Genomic DNA, 18,109 nt, shown 5'->3' with positions numbered 1-18,109 from the left:
CTCTCCCCTCCTCTCCCCTCCCCTCCTCTCCCCTCCCCTCCTCTCTCCTCCCTTCTTCTCCCCTCCCCCCCTCTCCCCTCCCCTCTCTTCCCCTCCCCTCCTTTTCCCTTTCCCTCCCCTTCCTTCCCCTCCCCCCTCCTCCCTTCCCATTTCCTCCCTTCCCCTTCGTCCCCTCCCTCCCTCCCCTTTTCTCCCCTCTCCTCCCCTGCCCTCTGTTCCCCTCCCTCCTGTCCTCTCCTCTCCTCTCCTTTCCTCTCCTCCCCTCCCCTCTCTCCTTCCCCTCCTTTCCCCTCCCCCCTTTTCCCTTTCCTCCCTCCTCTTCCTGTCTTCCACTCCCTAATATAACCTCCTAGTTTGTTTTGATGATTCCCTCTTGGACGTTAGTCTGTAGTTTCAAGATCACATCCCAGAAGGCACCATGCTCAGGATCACATGGGCAATCTGCGAATGGAGCCGTTTCCGGGGAGCCAGCGAGCTGCTGAGGGCAGCCAGGAGGGCTTCGAGTGGCGTGCGGGCGGGCGCCTCTGCTTCATTGAGCTTCAAACGGACACTTCTCGTCAAGAGGTTACTTCATTGGTCTCTGCTGACCGTTTTGGCACGAAGCCCAATGGAAACAACGGTGCCCTTTTCTCTGAAGAGTCCTTTGGGTCGCCTCAGAGAAGACTGGGGGGGGGGGCGGGGGAGCGGGGAGGAACTGAGGGTGGAGAGAGCAATTAGGAAGGAGGAGAGAGAGTGTGTGTGTATGTGTATGGATTTTCAAAGGTCAGCCTGAGTATGATTATCAAGTGCCTGGAGATTTATTCCAAGTGCCTTTCCTGACTAGAAAAACAACAATAAAAGGGAAAAAAAACCACCCAAGCCCACAAGTGGGGTAGAAGTTGAAGAACACTTTAATTCATAAGGAAAAGGGCTTGAATAATTGATGCTGCCGCCCTGCCAAAGATAATTTCAGCCCGCTCCCTCTATCTCACAAAGACATTTAGCATTGATTGAGATCAAAGTATCAGGAACCCCCGCTGCTAGGCTGAAAGGCAAACTCGCAGCGGCCTTCCTCCGCTCTGATAATGTCGTCTTTATGTAGTTAATAAACTGCACACTTCAGTCAAACTATATCATTACAGAAGACTCAGGGAGCTAATAATTTAAAAGCAAAGAATTGCCTCTGTTCCTCACTTTGAACTAAGCAACATTCTGTTGAATGAGGGGGGGGGGCATCAAAGTCTTGTCACCATTACCAGTGTGGCTCTAGCAGAAGGCCCCACAGAGTGGGTACTCCAGTCACCAAGGGGGGAAGGAGAAAGAAAGGAAGAGATTAAAGACATTGGCGCATCCACCCAAAGGCGGTAGCAGGTGTCTTGATTATAGCTATTTGTATTGGGCAAGCATCAGGTGGCTCCGTATCAATGCACGTCCTTGTCCTGCGGGTGCCTGTGAACCAGGTCAGACAGTTCACTTTTCACCTTGGCCCTGCTCTGAACTTTGTCCTGATGGTATCTCCATTTGCCTTTAGCCTACCAGCCCTGCAAGGCACCCTGGCTTCCTTGGGTCCCGTTTAAGTAGCTTGCTTGGCCCTTCTTTGTGTGGTGGTGGTGGTGGTGGTGGGGTCACGGAATGTCACATTCTCCTCCGAGCGCTGGCCTGCTATTGGTCACGGAGTGGCTCACAGGCTCCTCCGTTGCTAGATGTGGGAATCCGCTGCATTTAAGTTTGCAGGTATTTTAAACAGGAAGTTACAGGTTGTCGAACCTGGTTTAAGTAGCATCTCACTCTTGAGCTCCCAGGCTATGCTGCGTGACGCGAAAGACGTTGTTTTAACTTCATACACTTCCCCAGGAAGTATTCTTAGGGTGGGGTCACTCAAAACAAGGGTTCTCGTGTGAATGGTTGAGAGAAACTCTGGGCCAGAAACTTGAAGGAAGCAGCCTGGTGAAGAGAAGGCTCTGGTGAAGTCAGATCTTTCCCCGGCTGCATGGGAGCTTTGCAATGTGAATGGTGGTTCCCCTGGGGTCTTACGTACTCTACGCCAGTCGTCCGATGGCTGTGGCTATGGGGTGTGTGTGTGTGTGTGTGTGTGTGTGTGTGTGTGTGTGTAGCGGGTGACATTTCAGAAGTGTCCCACCTAAGTGGTTCCTTAGGCCAATGGCAATTTTTCAGACAACGGGGCTGGGGCTCCTCTGAGCCTCTTGTAGTCAGTGCCCCCAGCAGCTGGGAGATGGTGTGTGTCAGCCTGCAGAGAGGATCTGGGCAGGGCGGTTCTGAGGGCAAAGTAAGTTATTTACCGGAAGACTAGACATCTGCAAAGTTTTGTCTCAAGGAAGACCTGTTTTTATAAGAAGTTCTATTGTCACCCGGGCATGGTGGTAGAGGCAGTAGAATTAAGAGATGAGTCAACACTAGCCTCAGCTGCATGGTGAACTGAAGGTTAACCTGGGCTAATTCTGTCTCAAGAACCAAATAAGACACGTTCTGTTGTTTGGTTCTCCATCGTTATCATCCCCGTCATCCTTGGCTGATGGCGTCGTTTCTGGACACCTTATGTATGTAATCTCATTTACTTCTTTCCAACTGAAGCCCGGTGAGATCCTGAACCGCTTGAGGAGGTCACCTCCAGAGATGCTGATGCCTGTGTTGTTTATAGCTCTAGAAGTTGGGGAACAAGCTATTCCTCCTACACTGAGCAGAGTGTAAACGGTGCCTCTGTAGAACAGTGTGATGAACAGCTGATAAAGATTCTGTGATGATGCAGGGATGGACCCACAATGCACTGCAGGATGGAAAAAAACCAAGCCTTCGAGCTCAGTGGGTAAGGAGCTTCCTGAGCAAGAATGAGAATCTGGGTTTGGTTCCCTGGCACCCACATTAATGCCAAGTGCCTGTGGCAGAGGCAGAGGCAGAGACTCCTCAGAGCGAGCCGTCTAGCTAAATCAGCCATTATGAGTGAGCTCTGGTTCAGCTGAGAGAGCCTGCCTCCGTGAGTAAGGTGTAGAACCAAGGAGGAAGAAGCCTGACGTCAACCTGGGATCTCGAGGTGCACCTGCACGTATGTGTGGCTGCGCCCTTGCACCGTGCAAATGCACACATCCATGTAGGCACACCGCACACACAGATGCATGTTATAGGTGTGGATGTGAATCCTGGGGCACCCGCTGAAGTAGCCAGGTTCTTGTGTGCCACAGTAAATAAAATCGCCCCAAGGACCCATGGTTAGAAAAGGAAGAGAGACAGTTAATTAAGAAAGGGAAATCGCTCTGAGAATACTCTGGGCCAGAAGGTAGGAAGGAAAGCCCCAAGGGCATTGGGCCAGGAGCCTCATGACCAGGTATAGGACATTGACACAACACACACTCTCCCTCACTTGTATAGCCTATGTTTTCCCAGCTCTGTTTGTTGTATGAATCCCAGGTGGGACAGGGCATCCAGTTTTTCTCTAGCAATTGGCTTCTTTCATATATTAATATGAATGCAGCTTTTCTCGAGGCTTTGTTCTCCCGCCACAGAATTACATGCCAGAAAAACAATGTGTGTGTATGTGTGTGTGTGTATGCATGTGCACAAATGTGTACACATGCAGTTGCATATGTATATGGAGGTGCAAATGCACATGTGTGTGAAGGCTAGAGGCCAACTTTGGGTGTTATGCTCAGGAATGTGGTCCGCCTATTAAAAAAAATATTTTATGTGTCCGGTGCTTGCAGAGGTCAGAAGAGGGTGTCATTTATCCTGGAGTTACAGCTATAGATGGTTGTGAGCCACCTTGTGGGTGCTCAAAACCAAACCGCAGTCCTTTAGAAGAGGAGCAGACATTCTTGGCTGCTGAACGGTCTCTCCAGCCTCTGTCCACCTCTTTTGGGACAGGGGCTCTCTTGGTACCTTGAAGCCCATCAGTTAGGCTGGTGTGGCCATCCAGTGTCCTTCATAGGCCTTCTCTGTCTCTACTTCACTAGCACTGTGGTTAGGAGGGTGAACCACCTTACTCAGCATCTTACGAGGGTTCTAGGGACTGAACTCAAGATCTCTACGCTTTCAAGACAGGCACTTTATTGACTGACTGGTCTCCTCAGCTCTTGTTTCTTTCTTTTTTTTTTTTTTTTCTTTTCTTTTTTTTTTCTTTTATGTGCATTTCATGTGTTTTTATCTCCCCAATAAAACATTAGTTTTGAAGTTTGGAGGGGAAAAAAAAGCTAATTTGAAGCCTGTCTCCTCCTATTCCATCAACAATGACAGTAACAAAGCTCACTCGTGTTCACTAAGGCCTCTTCAGATGGGGTAGGCACTGCCATTACTGTGTTCTATAGATAAGAAACTCGAGGCTCAGAGTAAGTCAAACGGCTGGTGCAGGGCACTGAGAGTCAGGAGGCGTGAGGTTCGGACTCTGTGATCTTTCTGTTTCATCCGCTGTCTATCAGTGGAACTTCATCTGCTAAACACAAAACTAGCCAAGCGTCTGGGGAAGGGGCAGGAGGCTGCACGTGAGCCTAGGTGCTGAGCAGAGCGGGCCTTGATGATAAACAGCAGACCGCGCACAAAGGGCCGGTCAGCGTGAGACCGGAGGACACAGCTGTCTGTACGGCGGTGGGAAGGACGGACGTGCCTGATGGATGACACTGATGTCACGGTGAAAGGGACTGTTTTCTGAGAGAACGGGACTGTTATTAAAAGGCAAAGGCACATGAATCACAGCAGCATTGATCTGCTCAGTGTACCTTCCGAACAGGCAGTATTTTTGAAAGGTGCGTTTTCATTGAAGTTTGACATAAATAGAAAAGTGCATAGAGCAACCAGGGTACAGCTGCGTAGATCCTTTACAAAGGGGACTCTCTCGTGTGAGGGGGCTCGCAGCTCTAGGAGCACGTCTTCTGAGACACCCAGAAACCCTCTTGGGTCCTCAGCCCGTGATGTTCCCCTTAACAGAAGTAGTCATGACCCTGACATCTAACGCTTTAGACTAGTCTAGAATGTTTTTGTATTTCATGTAGATGAGACTTCTTAAATTTTATCTAGATGGATCACAGGGCATTTTACTGAGATTTATCATAATACTTGTATATAGTATTAATTAATATACATTGAACAGATATCTATTTATCTTTCTATCTATCTATCTATCTATCTATCTATTTATCTATCATCTAGCTACATACATACATATATACCTATCTGTGTATCATCTGCATACTTTTAAACATATGCAGAGCAGAATTTAATATTCCACGGAGTGGATACGTGTTGTGTGTGAAGAGTGTAGAAAGTAAAATTGACGGATTTTGTTATCCATCCCTCCTCCCCTTTTTATGTAGCCTGGGGAGCAGATCTCTGAGCTTCTTCTGAGGAATGGGATGCTCAGTTGTGGGGGGGGGGGACACATGTTCTACGTGAATCATTACCATCAAAGTGATTGGACCAAGCTTTTACTTGCCTTTTTCTATTTTGGTCCCATGATATTATTTTAAGGAATTTAAACACATAAATGCTTTTTTTCCTATGCTTGTCAGCCACTTGACTATTCTCTTTTTATGAAGTTCTATTCAAGTCTTTTATAGACAGCACTATTTATTTATTTATTTATTTATTTAGAGTCAGGGTCACACTGTGTGTCCCTGGCTGACCTGGAACTCACAACGTAGATCAGGATGGCCTCAAAGTCACAGAGATCCATTGCCTGTGCCTCCTGAGTGCCAGGGTCAAAGGTGTGCCCCGCTATACCTGGTGGCAGTGCTATTTTAAACAATAGTAACTATCATCTTTAGCAGATGGTAGAACTCCAGCTTCTTCTATTGATTTTTTTCTTTTTTAGATACTGGTCTAGGTGATTTTCCCCTCCTTGCTCAAACGTACGTAGGGATCAGTGACATGACTCAGTGAGTAAAAGTGACAGCTGGCAGTTCAAGCCTGACAACCTGTGTTTGATTCCTGGGACCCACAATGTTGTCCCCTGACTTCCACATGCATGTCATAGCATATGTACTCCTCTCTCTCTCTCTCTCTTTCTCTTTCCCTCTCTCTCTCTCTCTCTCTCTCTCTCTCTCTCTCTCTCACACACACACACACACACACACAAACACACACACACACACACACACACTTATGATTTTAGGAGTGTGGGTCTTTGGCCTGTATGCATGTCTGTGCATCAGTTGCATGCACTATCGTCAGAAGCCAGAAGAGGCTGTTGGATACCCTGAACATGGAATCACAGGCAATTTGTGGGCTGCCGTGTGAGTGCTGGGAATCAAATCTGGGTCCTTTGGAAGAGCCGGTGCTCTTCAGTGCTGAGCTATCTCTCCAACCCTCTTCTCAATTACAGAAGTTCAGGTACCCACTAAGGTACAATATGTCTACCTTGACTTCCTTTGTTAGGTACCTGCCTAAGCATGTACGTGTTAGAGGGGAGCAGAAAAAACCATGGCAGGTTTGGAGTGGTATGGAGCTGCGGCAGGTTCTGGTCACCACGGTTAAGGGAGTCTGAGATACAGGTGTAAAGGCAATCTAGGAGCTAGGCCTCATGAGAGCTGCAACATCCCCCAGCCTGCAAGGTGTTGCAGCAGCAGCCCCCTCATCCAGCACAGGCTTGGCTGCCTCTGAGCAGTGGTCTTCTGCGCACCTGGTAGACACCCACTGCTGTGACTGTGTGCTGCTTTCCTCCCTCTGGCCAGGTGCTGCCACACAGTGGTCTCTATGAAACGTCTTCTCCCTGTGTGTCTTCCTATGGCTGTCCCGGCCTCATCAGTCACACCTTTCGGGTTCTCTTTAAGCCTTGGTTTCAGCAAGAGCTATGCGTGTGTGTGTGTGTGTGTGTGTGTGTATGTGTGTGTGTGTGTGTGTGTGTGTATCCAACTTCCCAGCACACTGTACAGGCTCATTGTATGCCCTTGGCAAACTGGGCAGACATCAAAATGGGAGGCTGAATCCTGAGCTCAAGGCCAGCCTGGGCTACATAGTGAGCACCAGATCTGAGCTACAGTGTTTCAAAAAAGAAAGAAAAGAAAAGAAAAGAAAAACCCCCTACAAAGCCAATGAAGAAAAAAGTCAATTAACCACATATGTGCGAATTTCTGCAACCCTGTTCTGTTTCACTAGTTTACTCATCTTTTTCTTTACCAATATCACGCCGTTTTGTTTAAAGCTTGCTTTTTACTTATTCTTTGACATTTTCCTTTACGTATACTGTGAATCTTGATTATACCCACGCCTCATTCTCCCTCCCACTCCTTCTAGATGCCCCAACAAGCCTCCTGCCTTCATGCCTTCTTTTTCTTCTCTCTCTCTGTCTGTCTGTCTCTGTCTGTCTGTCTGTCTGTCTGTCTGTCTGTCTGTCTGTCTCTGTCTCTCCCACTGAATCTGATTAGTGCTGCCTGTGTACATATGCGTATGGGACCACCCACCAGGCTGTGGGCAACCTGCCAGGGGTTATTCTTCTAAGAAAACCGAACTCAGGGCTCTTCTCCCCTCCACAGTAGCCATCAGCTGCCCAGATCTCCTCAGGTAGAGGCCAGCCTCCGGTGCCCCTCCCCCACCGTGCTAGAAGGGCTGATGGGCTTGATCTTACGCAGGTCTTGTGCAGGTCACCACAGCTGCTCTCCCCCATCCTCCGCCAACTACATCCTTTATGCCCCCTCTTCTAAGACACTCCCCGGGAGCCAACGTAAATTCCCTTCTATAAAGTTGTGGCATTTTATCACAGCCACAGAAAAGTAACCAAAACATCTCTGCTTTGGTTTCTATCTCTACGTTCCTGGCCAGGCTTCCCTGAATGGAAATAAACCCCTTCTTGTCTCGGTTGCTTTTTGTCCCAGTGTTTATCACAGCAACGGAAAGCAAGCTAGAACAGTCCATCTCTGTGTAAGAAAGACCTGGTAGCTCCCCTACCAGACTGCATAGCACCCCTGGCACTGTGAAAGCTGGCTGGCAGGGAAGAAGTTTCCAGGTCAGTTCCAGCTTAATGTCTCTTGTGTCCTGCCATCAAAATGTGTGTCATCTTCAGGACAGGGCCTGCCACCTGGTGATGGCAGGCAACTAAGCAAGCTCTTTGCTTACTACAGTTTTGTAGTAGAGTCTGAGATGGGGTCGTATGGCACTGCTAGCCTTACTAGCCAGACTCCGACTGGTCAAGAGTTTTGTGATTACAATCCAAATCTATGATTGCTTTTTCCCTATTTCTATGAAAAACGCCATTGGAATTTTTGACAGAGAGTGCACTGAATCTAGCGATAGATCATCTTAGGTGTCAGTGCGGACACTGTAACAATAGTAGGTTTTGCAGTGTCAACACAGACTGTTTTTCCATTCTTCTGTGTCATTGTTAATGTCCTCTGTCAATTTGCAGTGCAAAGACTTTTTACCTTCCTGGTAGACTGTGCGTGTGCATTTGAACACAAAGCCACATACATGCTAAGCAATGACCTCACCGACGAGTTATTAGCTTCCCAACGCGCTTTTCAGTCAAAGCATCCCTGAGTATTTATGGTTTTTATGAAGACGAACATATCCAAGGAGAAGGGGAGAGAAACTCATTAAGTGGCTACCGGAGCTGGAAGGTGTTTTTGTGCCCCCACCCCAAATCTTTCCTTCTGGATAGAGCATCCTCCCTTTTTTGTGTTTCTAATTACTCCTGCTCCATTCTTAGTCAGCCATCACTATTGACCAATCAGAACATTCCTTCCAATTTTCTCCTCTCAGTGATTGGTTCAGGAATGGGCTCCTGATGCAACCCAGGCCCATAGGGTCAGTGGTGAGACTGCAGCTGAGAACCACTGAGAAAGACAATGATATTTTCACCATGGCCATTGGCTGAAAGGACCAAAAGGCTCAGTGTTATATGCTATGTAGCATCTTTTTATGGCCACATGTTTAACAAATGTCCCAAGAAGAAGGCCAAACTGAGAGGAGCAAACCTGAGGCATGGAGAGACTGAGTTTTCTCTTTAGCTTAAGAAAGAAAGTGTATTCTGTTTTATGTGTATGGGTGTTTTGCCTGCATGTATGTCTGTGTAGCCCTTGCAGATGCTCAAGGAGGTGGGCATACATAGGGCATTGTATCTCCTACATCTGGAATTACAGTCAGCTGTGGTCACCATGCGGGTGCTGAGAATCAGAGCAGTCAGTGTTTTTTGCTGATGAGTACTCTGTCCATCCCCCAGAGCTTGCCCTTTAATTATTTATTAGCATGCATTGATTGTACCTATTAGTGTGTTTCAGTGGGCTATTTCTACACACGTGTCTGCACTGTGCACTGGTCAAAGCCGGCCTCTCCTTTTCTACCCACCCTTGAGAGCGAGCTTCCCACTGTGCTGTTTGTGGCCTTGATTTCAGCTATACATGAGGCAAATGGATGCCTGGGCTTTTGGTTTATGTATTCTGGGGAATTCATTCGGGCTTCAGCAAGGCTGAATTAGTTTCCTTTAACCCAAAGCCTTCCGATATTTAATCAGAAGTTGCAATGTTCTTCTTGGAGTTTTTTTTTTTCTCCAAGGTTCTGAGTATGTGAAATCGTTGCAGAGAGCATATGTATAAGTTTCTCCTCTGAGCACACGAAGTGAGTCAAGGCCAGGCCCTAATGAAAGGGAGTTATACTCTTTTTTCGTGGTGCCTACTAGGTGGTCAGCTGTGTCAAGATGAAGCTGAATACATTTTCCAGAAGTGGTCCACTGAAGTGGACGATGGACCTGAGCTTCGTATGTTCTGTGAGAAGCGCACGGTCACAGAAGTAGCCGCTGATGCTCTGGGTGAAAAGTGGAAGGGTTATGTGGTCCTGATCAGTGGTGGGAACGACAAATAAGGCTTTCCCAGGAAGCAAGGTGTTTTGACCCATGGCAGAGTGTGCCTGCTGCTGAGTAAGGGGCATTCTTGTTATAGACCAGGGACAACTGTGAGAGGAAGTGCAAGTCGGTCTGTGGATGCATTGTGGATGCCAATCTGAGTTTTCTCAACCTGGTTATTGTTAAAAAAAAAAAAAAAGGAGAGAAGCATGTTCCTGGACTGACAGACACTACTGTGCCTCGTCAGCTGGGACCTGAAAGAGCTAGCAGAGTCTGAAAACTCTTCAATATCTCTAAAGAAGTCGAAGCCCTCCAATATGTTGTCAGGAAGCCCTTAAACAAAGACGGTAAGAAGCCCAGGACCAAAGCACCCAAGATTCAGCATCTTGTCACTCCACATGTCCTCCAACACAAACGCCTACGCATAGCTCTGAAGAAACAGCGTGCTAAAGAAAACGAGGGGGAGGCTGCAGAATACGCTAAACTTGCGGCCAAGAGAATAAAGGAAGCCAAAGACAAGCGCCAGGAACAGATTGCCGAGACACGGAGGCTGTCCTGGCTGAGAGCTTCTGCTTCTAAGTCTGAGTCCAGTCAAAAATAAATCTTTAAGAGTAACAAATAAATGATCATGCCTTGAAAAAAAAAAGGAAGGAAGGAAGGAAGAAGAAAGGCAGTTACGTTTAGTAAGACTTTAAATGAAGAGGACATCCTGGACTGGCTCTGCGTTGTTTCTGACAGTTACTTCTGGTCACTTTTATAATCCAATTGTCTTAGAGTCCATTTCACGCCGCTACCAGAAAATACTGCAAACCGTGTGCTTTGTGAATATCACTATGCCCCACAGTTCTGGAAGCTACGCTGTCCAAAATCACAGCCCCGCCCAGCAGACTTGGTGTGTGGTAGCCCTACTTGCTGCTTTGTGCACGGTGCTTTCAAGCTTGACCTCCAACGGTGGAAGTGAAAGGGAGCAGGGCTGTTGTTTGAGAAATCAGCAGAGCTCCAAACTCATGGGCTAATCGTTTCCTGAAGGCCGTGCCACCTAATGCGCACTGGTGGGTAGACTCAACACGGGAGTGGAATGGGAGGGAAAGAACACTTAGACCCTGGGAGGGACAGAACATACTTGTCAGTACTTGTCAAGTTGGTCTTCTATCCATCCATCCATCCACCCACCCACCCATCCATCCATCCACCTACCCATCCACCCACCCACCCATCCATCCATCCATCCATCCACCCACCCATACATCTAAATGCCTACCGATTAAACATTTACTGAGGTTAAGGCTTCCGGAGAGAAAGGGTTGAGCCACAGGTCAAATGAGTAAGACACTTTTCTACCTAGAAGATGGGGTCCTTCTAGGTGTGAGCGCTCTCTCTCTCTCTCTCTCTCTCTCTCTCTCTCTCTCTCTTTGGTTTTTCAAGACAGGGTTTCTCTGTGTAGCCTTGGCTGTCCTGGACTGGCTTTGTAGACCAGGCTGGCCTTGAACTCACAGCAATCCGCCTGCCTGTGCCTCCCCAGTCCTGGGATTAAAGGTGTGCGCTACCATGCCCGGCTCTAGGTGCCCTCTTTATCACTTGCGAAATGGTAAAAACCCAACTGAGTTCCTCAGGCACAATTCCTTTAAACACGATTACTTGATTATTCAAATGGTTTTCAAAATGGATGACTCCCCAGAAGGTTGTCTGCTTCAATTTCCTCCAAAAAAGCCAAACTTGAGGAGTTCCTTAAAGATCTGGCCCTTCCTTCTCTTCCTTGCCGTGGTGACCGTACAACCAGGGCTGCGGTGGCTGATGGACCTGGCCTGAGGATGAGCGTGGGCAGAACCCGCAGACACAGGCAGCTGGTCTAACGAAGACCTGAAGGCGCTTGCGTGGTAGTGAGTGCTGTGGGTGCCCATCCAGGCACGAGGGGGTGGGGAGAAAGGTGAAAGGGCACAGAACAGCTGCAGGTGTTTTCCTTTCTCAACAGCTAATCTTCCAAACTTGAATGGATCTAGAGTTACCTAGGAGACACACCTGTGGGCGTGCCCGTGAGAGCAATTCCAAAGGGGGTTAACCGGAGAGGCAAGAGGGAGCCTGAATGTGTACCACGCTACCTGATAGACTGAGGGCCCGAGGCTGAATAAAAGGGGGAAGGGAGAAAGCAAACTGAGTCCCAGCGTTCATTTCTCTGCTGACTACAGAGGGGATGTGACGGATGCCTCCTTCCCACCAGGTGGGCAGAATCCCCTCACACTAAGAGAGAGTCTCCCATCTTCTCTCCCCTTCCCTCCCTCCCTCCGTTCCCCACTCTGTCCTTCCTCCTCCTTTTTCATTCTTCCTTCCTGCCCCCACCCCCACCCCCTCGTGCCTCACTTCCTTTCTTCTTTCCTCTTCCTTTTCCCAGCAGTTGAGAGACTTCGCAGCTCTGTGTGGACTTCCAAAGGAACTCGATCCAGCTGCCTTGCAGAATGCGATTTCTGCGCAATGGCCCCTGAGCATGCGAAGCGAGCAGCCTTGCTGAGGGCTCCAGGCTGCTCTACCCAGAAGCTGTTTCCCTGGCTTCCCGCCCCTCGCAGAGAGGAAATTACAGGCATGCTTCTGCTTTGCTCAGGGCCGGGGATGATGGAGCTTAAGCTCTCTCCTCCAAGCCATGTTCAAGTTTTTGACTTAAAAGGGAAATGTTTCATTTTCGGCCAAATGTATCCCCCTCTTTCCCCCTTGCTGGAAGGAGAACAAAGCAATTCAAATCAGAAAACACAGGGAACTCCCTGCACACTGTCCACAGGGACCAGGCTCCCAACTGGATCCCACGGAATTTGATTGAAGTGCAACCGAACCCTCTGCGTTTGTTCAAATGTCATTTAAATAGAAATGTTTCAAATCTCTGCCAAGGAACTGCCCAGGGGGTGACATGAGATGGAGTTGGCCCTCTCTGCTCGGCAGGCAGCTGTGGGCCCAGACTGCAGGGGCGGGACCTAGGCCAGGTGGACTCCAGGGGTTCACAGGGAAGACAAAGTGGTGGGAAAAGAGGGGAGAGAGGAAAGGGAGTGAAAGAAAAGAGGGAGGGGAGGACACCCCCCCCTCCTCCCCTGAGCAAGTTTTAACCTGAACATACTAGTTACAATTGAGGTATATGGGATGCCTGCATTCTGGCACATTCTCTCTCTCTCTCTCTCTCTCTCTCTCTCTCTCTCTCTCTCTCTCTCTCTCTTTCTCTCTCTCTTCCCATACTACTCTTACTCCTTTCCTTTCTTTCTTAAAAAAACATACAACATACAGACCTTTAAAGCCTAGGTATGGTAACCAAACCCCATTGAGGCTCATTCAATTCATGAGGCATTTAAGGCTGATGCACCTGTTCAGCCTTTAAAATTTTTATTTTGCACATACGTATGTATGTATGTATGTATGTATGTATGTATGTATGTATGTATGTGTGTATGTTACTAGCCATCTTTCTAGGACCTTTCCAGGGCAGATGTGTATGATTTAGTTTGCAATTGAGGCTGAGGGTCCAAGTATTGGTTTCCTGATGCCCCATGATCAAGGTAGCTATGGGGTCTGGGATCAAGACACTGCTGGTATTATTTATTTCTGAGAATCATTGCCCGGGCCCCCCCAATGTATACCCTTAAGACATCTAACAGGAAGGTGTCAGGTAACTCACCCATTCTCCATTAAGTTACGGAAATTGACTTTCTTTCTTGTTTTGTAGTTCTGATTAAAAGTTTGTGGTAAGGGCTGGGGAAACAGCTTGGAGGTTAAAGTGCTCGTCAAAGATAAGGACAGGAGTTCAGCTCCGCAGAACTCACATAGTGCCAAGTGGGTGTGGCCTACCTACCATCCCAACACTCAGAAGCTGGAGACGGGGATCCACAGTGCAGATGGGCTAGCCAGACTATCTGTATCCGTGAGCTCCAGCTTCCATTGCAAGATCCTTGCCTCAGTGAATAAAATGGGGTGTGATCTAGGAAGACACTTGATTGCAATCTCTGGCCTCTCTACACATGTGAGCCTCCACATATGCAAACATGCATATCCACATGCCCCTTACACATGAGGAAAAAAGAAGTAGAAATAGCAATGAAAGTATTTTTAAAAACTTTATGGCAAAATAATTGCTACTAACACAATCACTAAAGTAGATATTTTGAAGTGCCAATAGCTCTGACCCTCTACACGATTACAATTCAAAAGAGGTAGGAGCTGTGATGGTTAGTTTAGATTTTGAACTTAACAGTCTAGAATGGTGGAAAGAAAATCTCAATGAGGGGATTCTGTCCATCAGGTTAGCCCATGGGAATGTTTTTTGGGGGGATTATCTTGACTATGTTGATTGGGGTTGAAAGACCCGCCCACCATGGGCAGCACATCCCTTCAGCCAGGGACTCTGAACTGTATGAGAAGAGAAAGTGAAGGTGAGCACAAGAAAACAAGGAAACATGAGTGAATTCGTTGCACTCTGCTGCTGTGAACGTGATGTGACTAGCTCCTTCAAGTTCCTGCTGCCTCAACTTCCCGCAGTGATAGACTACAACCAGGGCTTGTTAGCTAAATAAACTCTTTCTCCTTTAACTCGTTTTTGTTCTGATTTTTTTTTTTTTTTGGTTTTTTGAGACAGGATTTCTCTCGGTGTAGCCTTGGCTGTCCTGGACTCCCTTTGTAGACCAGGCTGGCCTTGAACTCACAGAGATCTGCCTGCCTCTGCCTCCCAAGCACTAGGATTAAAGGCATTCACCACCACCACCTGGCTCTTTTTTTTTTTTTTTACTCACAGCACTAGAAAGGAAACTAGGATAAGTGTGGCAGTGGTTCCTTCATTTTGGGGGCTCCATGAGCATAGAATAAGGCTAATCTGCTGCATTAGGAAGTTCTCAAAATAGATTGCAGTAGAGCTAAGTGCTGTCCAGCATGAAGCATAGAACAGCTCTGGCTTGAGGTCTGATTCTTGTCAAACCACTGCCCTCTGATTACATCAAATGCCTTTTACTCTCTCCCAGCCTTTTCCCACGGGAAGGGACTAAAGCAGTGGTCCCCCCCCCCCCCCCGCATTTCTTAGGATGAGAGCAGGTCCATGTGGAAACTTAGAGATTGGTAGTTGGACTTACCTCCTCTGTGACCAAGATAATATTTTTAAAATTCCACTCTGAGTGTACTAATTCTTCCAGGCAAGCTTGCATTTTGTTACTATCCATACCTGTACTGAAAAACCGTTGTACGCTTACATAATGAAGACAGACGGGTGCAAAGTGCTTCCTGGCTGTGCTGATTCGTGTGGAGGTACTAACGCCATTCACCTGCCACGGTGAACCGCAGCCCTGTGGGGTTCCATTAGCCTCTGGGAGACCATCGCCCGGCAGGAACTGAGTCTCAAATATCCATGAACCGATGAATTAACAAGGTGTAGTATCATCTGCAATGAACTACTTCTAAGTCATAAAAAAAAGAAATGAGGGCTGAGGAGATGGCTCAGTGGGTAAAGTGCTTGATGCTTAAGTGCAAGGTCCTGGGTTTAGATGCCCAGAACTAACTGTAAAGCTGCGTGTACTTCTTCTGTGAGAGAGGAGGCAGGAGCTAGGAGAACTCCTCAGAGTTCGTGAGCCTGAAAGCTAGATTGGCTGGCGCACACCATGGTGTGGTAAAAGATCCTGGGTCAAAGAGTTGGAAGGCAAGGATTGACATCACAGGATGTCCTCTGCTCCGGGGCACGTGTATGTCCACACTCAGACACACGCACATGCACACGCATACACACACACAGAGACAGAGAGACAGAGACAGATAGGAGAGAAAGACACACACACGTGCGCACACACACACACACACACACACACACACACACACAGAGAGAGAGAGAGAGAGAGAGAGAGAGAGAGAGAGAGGGAGAGAGAGAGAGAGAGAGAGAGAGGAGTACTGATGCATGCTACCACTTGGGTGAACCTTGAAAACATTAGGAAAAGTTCAGAGGTCAAACACAACCAGCTACGTTATAGGGAAGATCCAGAACAGGCAAATCCCTAGGAGCTTAGTAGTTTCCCAGGGCTGTGGGGTTGGGGGTGAGGCAGAGTGGCTGCCAATAGATGTACGATATCTTCTGGGAGCAATGAAAAGGTTCTGTGATGATTGGCGGTTTCGCTCCAACACTCTGAACAGCTAAATTTGATGGGATGTGAATTGTGGGTAGGTTTTAAGAAGAAGCCATGGAAATGGATTTGAACAGTGGATTTAGACCATCAGCAGGACCCCAGGAGAGCTTAAGAAGCCTCAAGACTCGTTCTTGGTCACTCCAGGATTTTCTTTAATCGTTCAATGTAAGGGGCACCTGTTCAGCTTATGTGTCAGCAGGGCCCTTGGCGAGGCTCATACTCTGCCATTTATCTTCCCTGGATGGGTGACTGGATGATTTTCATGTTTCTTGACATTTGACAGAGAAATGCTCATCTCTCTCTCTCTCTCTCTCTCTGTCTCTGTCTGTCTCATGTGTGTGTGTGTGTAAGAGAGAGAGAGGGAGGGAGGGAGGGACGGAGGGAGGGAGGAGAGAGAGAGAGAGAGAGAGAGAGAGAGAGAGAGAGAGAGAGAGAGAGAGAGAGAGACTCAGCAGAGGCAGAAATCAAGCAACTTTCTTCCAGAAGCCAACCTTGTCTCTTTGTCCCCTCTCCTCGCTCTGACCTGCAAGCTGACTTTCATTCTTTCTGCCTTTTAAACTGCAGAGTAACCCTTCCTAGCACTTGTCAAAAATTAAAGTGGGACCTCCCTTCAAACATTCTGTCTGCCTTTGCCAACAAGGCACGTCTGTCACCAAAGAGTTTGCGTTAATATTCCAAATATGCACTTCTCAGAGACGAAATAATACCTTCTGCTTTCAAGCTTGGTTCAGGTGACCTCTGGGTTTTAATATTTTCAACAAAGTGTCATATGACAATTCAACTGTACTCAGAAAAAGAGGAGAAAGTGGGCGTTCCCGCGTGGATGCACAGACTCGACTGCAAATGGGATGAGAAGAAGTAGCTCGCGGCCATTTGTGACTTCCATTTGTGATTTCTGTTTTGGTGTGTGTGTGTGTGTGTGTGTGTGTGTGTGTGTGTGTGTGTGTGTGTGTGTACTACCATACAAGAGTGGAGGTGAGAGGACAATTTTGGGTGTCCGCTTTGACACAGGCTCTCTTTTTTGACTGTCACTGTGTGTGATAGACTAATGGGGCTGCATGCTTCTGAGGAGTCCCATAAAAACCTGTCCCTACCTCATCATAGATGTACTGGGATTGTAGCTGCATTGTTTGTTTCATACCCAGCATTATGTGTGTGTTCTGGGGATCTACACCAGCTTTAAGTGGGCTCTTGGGATTTGAACTCAGATTCTCAGTTTCACAGCAAGCATTTTACCCATGGGACCATCTCCCTAGCTCCAACATGAAGGACATTCATACACATAGAATGAAGACTGAGGATTCTTCATTTCCTAATGCAAAGGCACCCTCAAGAGGGGCTTCTCCTCCTCTTGTTACCCCTTCCCCTCCCCTCCCCCTCCTCCCGCTTCTCCTCCCCCCCCTCCTCTCTCCCATCCATTTTAATAGCTCAACAGTACCTCATTCCAGCTCCCACCAGAAGAGAATCTTGTTACACCCAGGTCCTATTAGCATTGCAAGAATGAGTCTGTCTCTTCTCTTAGCTATAAAGCAGTGGTGAAGAGTTAGGGTGCATTGGCCTTTCAGACCTGGCTCTTGCTACCCTGGGTCAAGGAGTTCTGAGGCTGCTGAACAGGTGCAATCCCTTCAGAGGCCAGGAGGGGGTGGCCTTGTGCTTCAGAAGCACCTGCGGACAGGCAGCTTCTTTTTTTCTTGGCTGGAAAGGCTCCATCCTAACAAACTGCGTGACATTTGCTCCATGACAGCCTGCAGATCAGCTTGCTACAACAATCAGCTCTGCCCTAGGTTGTGCCACCCAGGTCTTTTTTTTTTTTTAACTTAGAAGTCAGCCGAACTGTGAGAATTCTCGTAATGGTCTCACTCATCACCCTGGCAGGCCTGTGGGCACAGGATGGGGGCAAGTTTACTCAGATGCTTGAATCCTGGTACTCGGAGCAGGTGTCCTGTAGCCCCACTCAGACCACCCTCCCGGTAAAGAGCCCTCCTTGGGTTTGAGGGGATGACAGGTCAGTCTTTGGAGTGGCCTGCAGAAAAATGCACTACCTGCCTGTCATCCACCAGTGAGTTGGTTGACACTGGGAACTTTATACAACACTGCCCTGATTTGTCAGGACAACCCAGTGCGTCTCGGTTACATACAGGAAGCAGGCTCAAATCGATGACAGGCTGTGCCAAAGGTCACCAAAGCAGCAGGTAGCAGACCCTGCTTGGAGGCCCTCAGAGCC

The 18,109-nt window shown here is 48.0% G+C and overlaps 1 pseudogene across 1 annotated transcript; it reads left to right on the top strand.

Moving 5' to 3' along the window:
- The first annotated feature begins 432 nt into the window (after nt 1-432).
- Nucleotides 433-10,400, top strand: LOC311578407 (small ribosomal subunit protein eS6-like; annotated as a pseudogene). Its single transcript has 2 exons — nt 433-619; nt 9,593-10,400. The product of its transcript is annotated as a small ribosomal subunit protein eS6-like (transcript).
- Nucleotides 10,401-18,109: the final 7,709 nt, after the last annotated feature.

The sequence above is a fragment of the Acomys minous genome (assembly GCF_964271855.1).
Source record: "Acomys minous genome assembly, chromosome: 12".
Classification (NCBI taxonomy): domain Eukaryota; kingdom Metazoa; phylum Chordata; class Mammalia; order Rodentia; family Muridae; genus Acomys; species Acomys minous.
The sequence above is the reverse complement of the archived record's forward strand: the minus strand, read 5'-3'. Positions and strand labels throughout refer to the sequence as shown.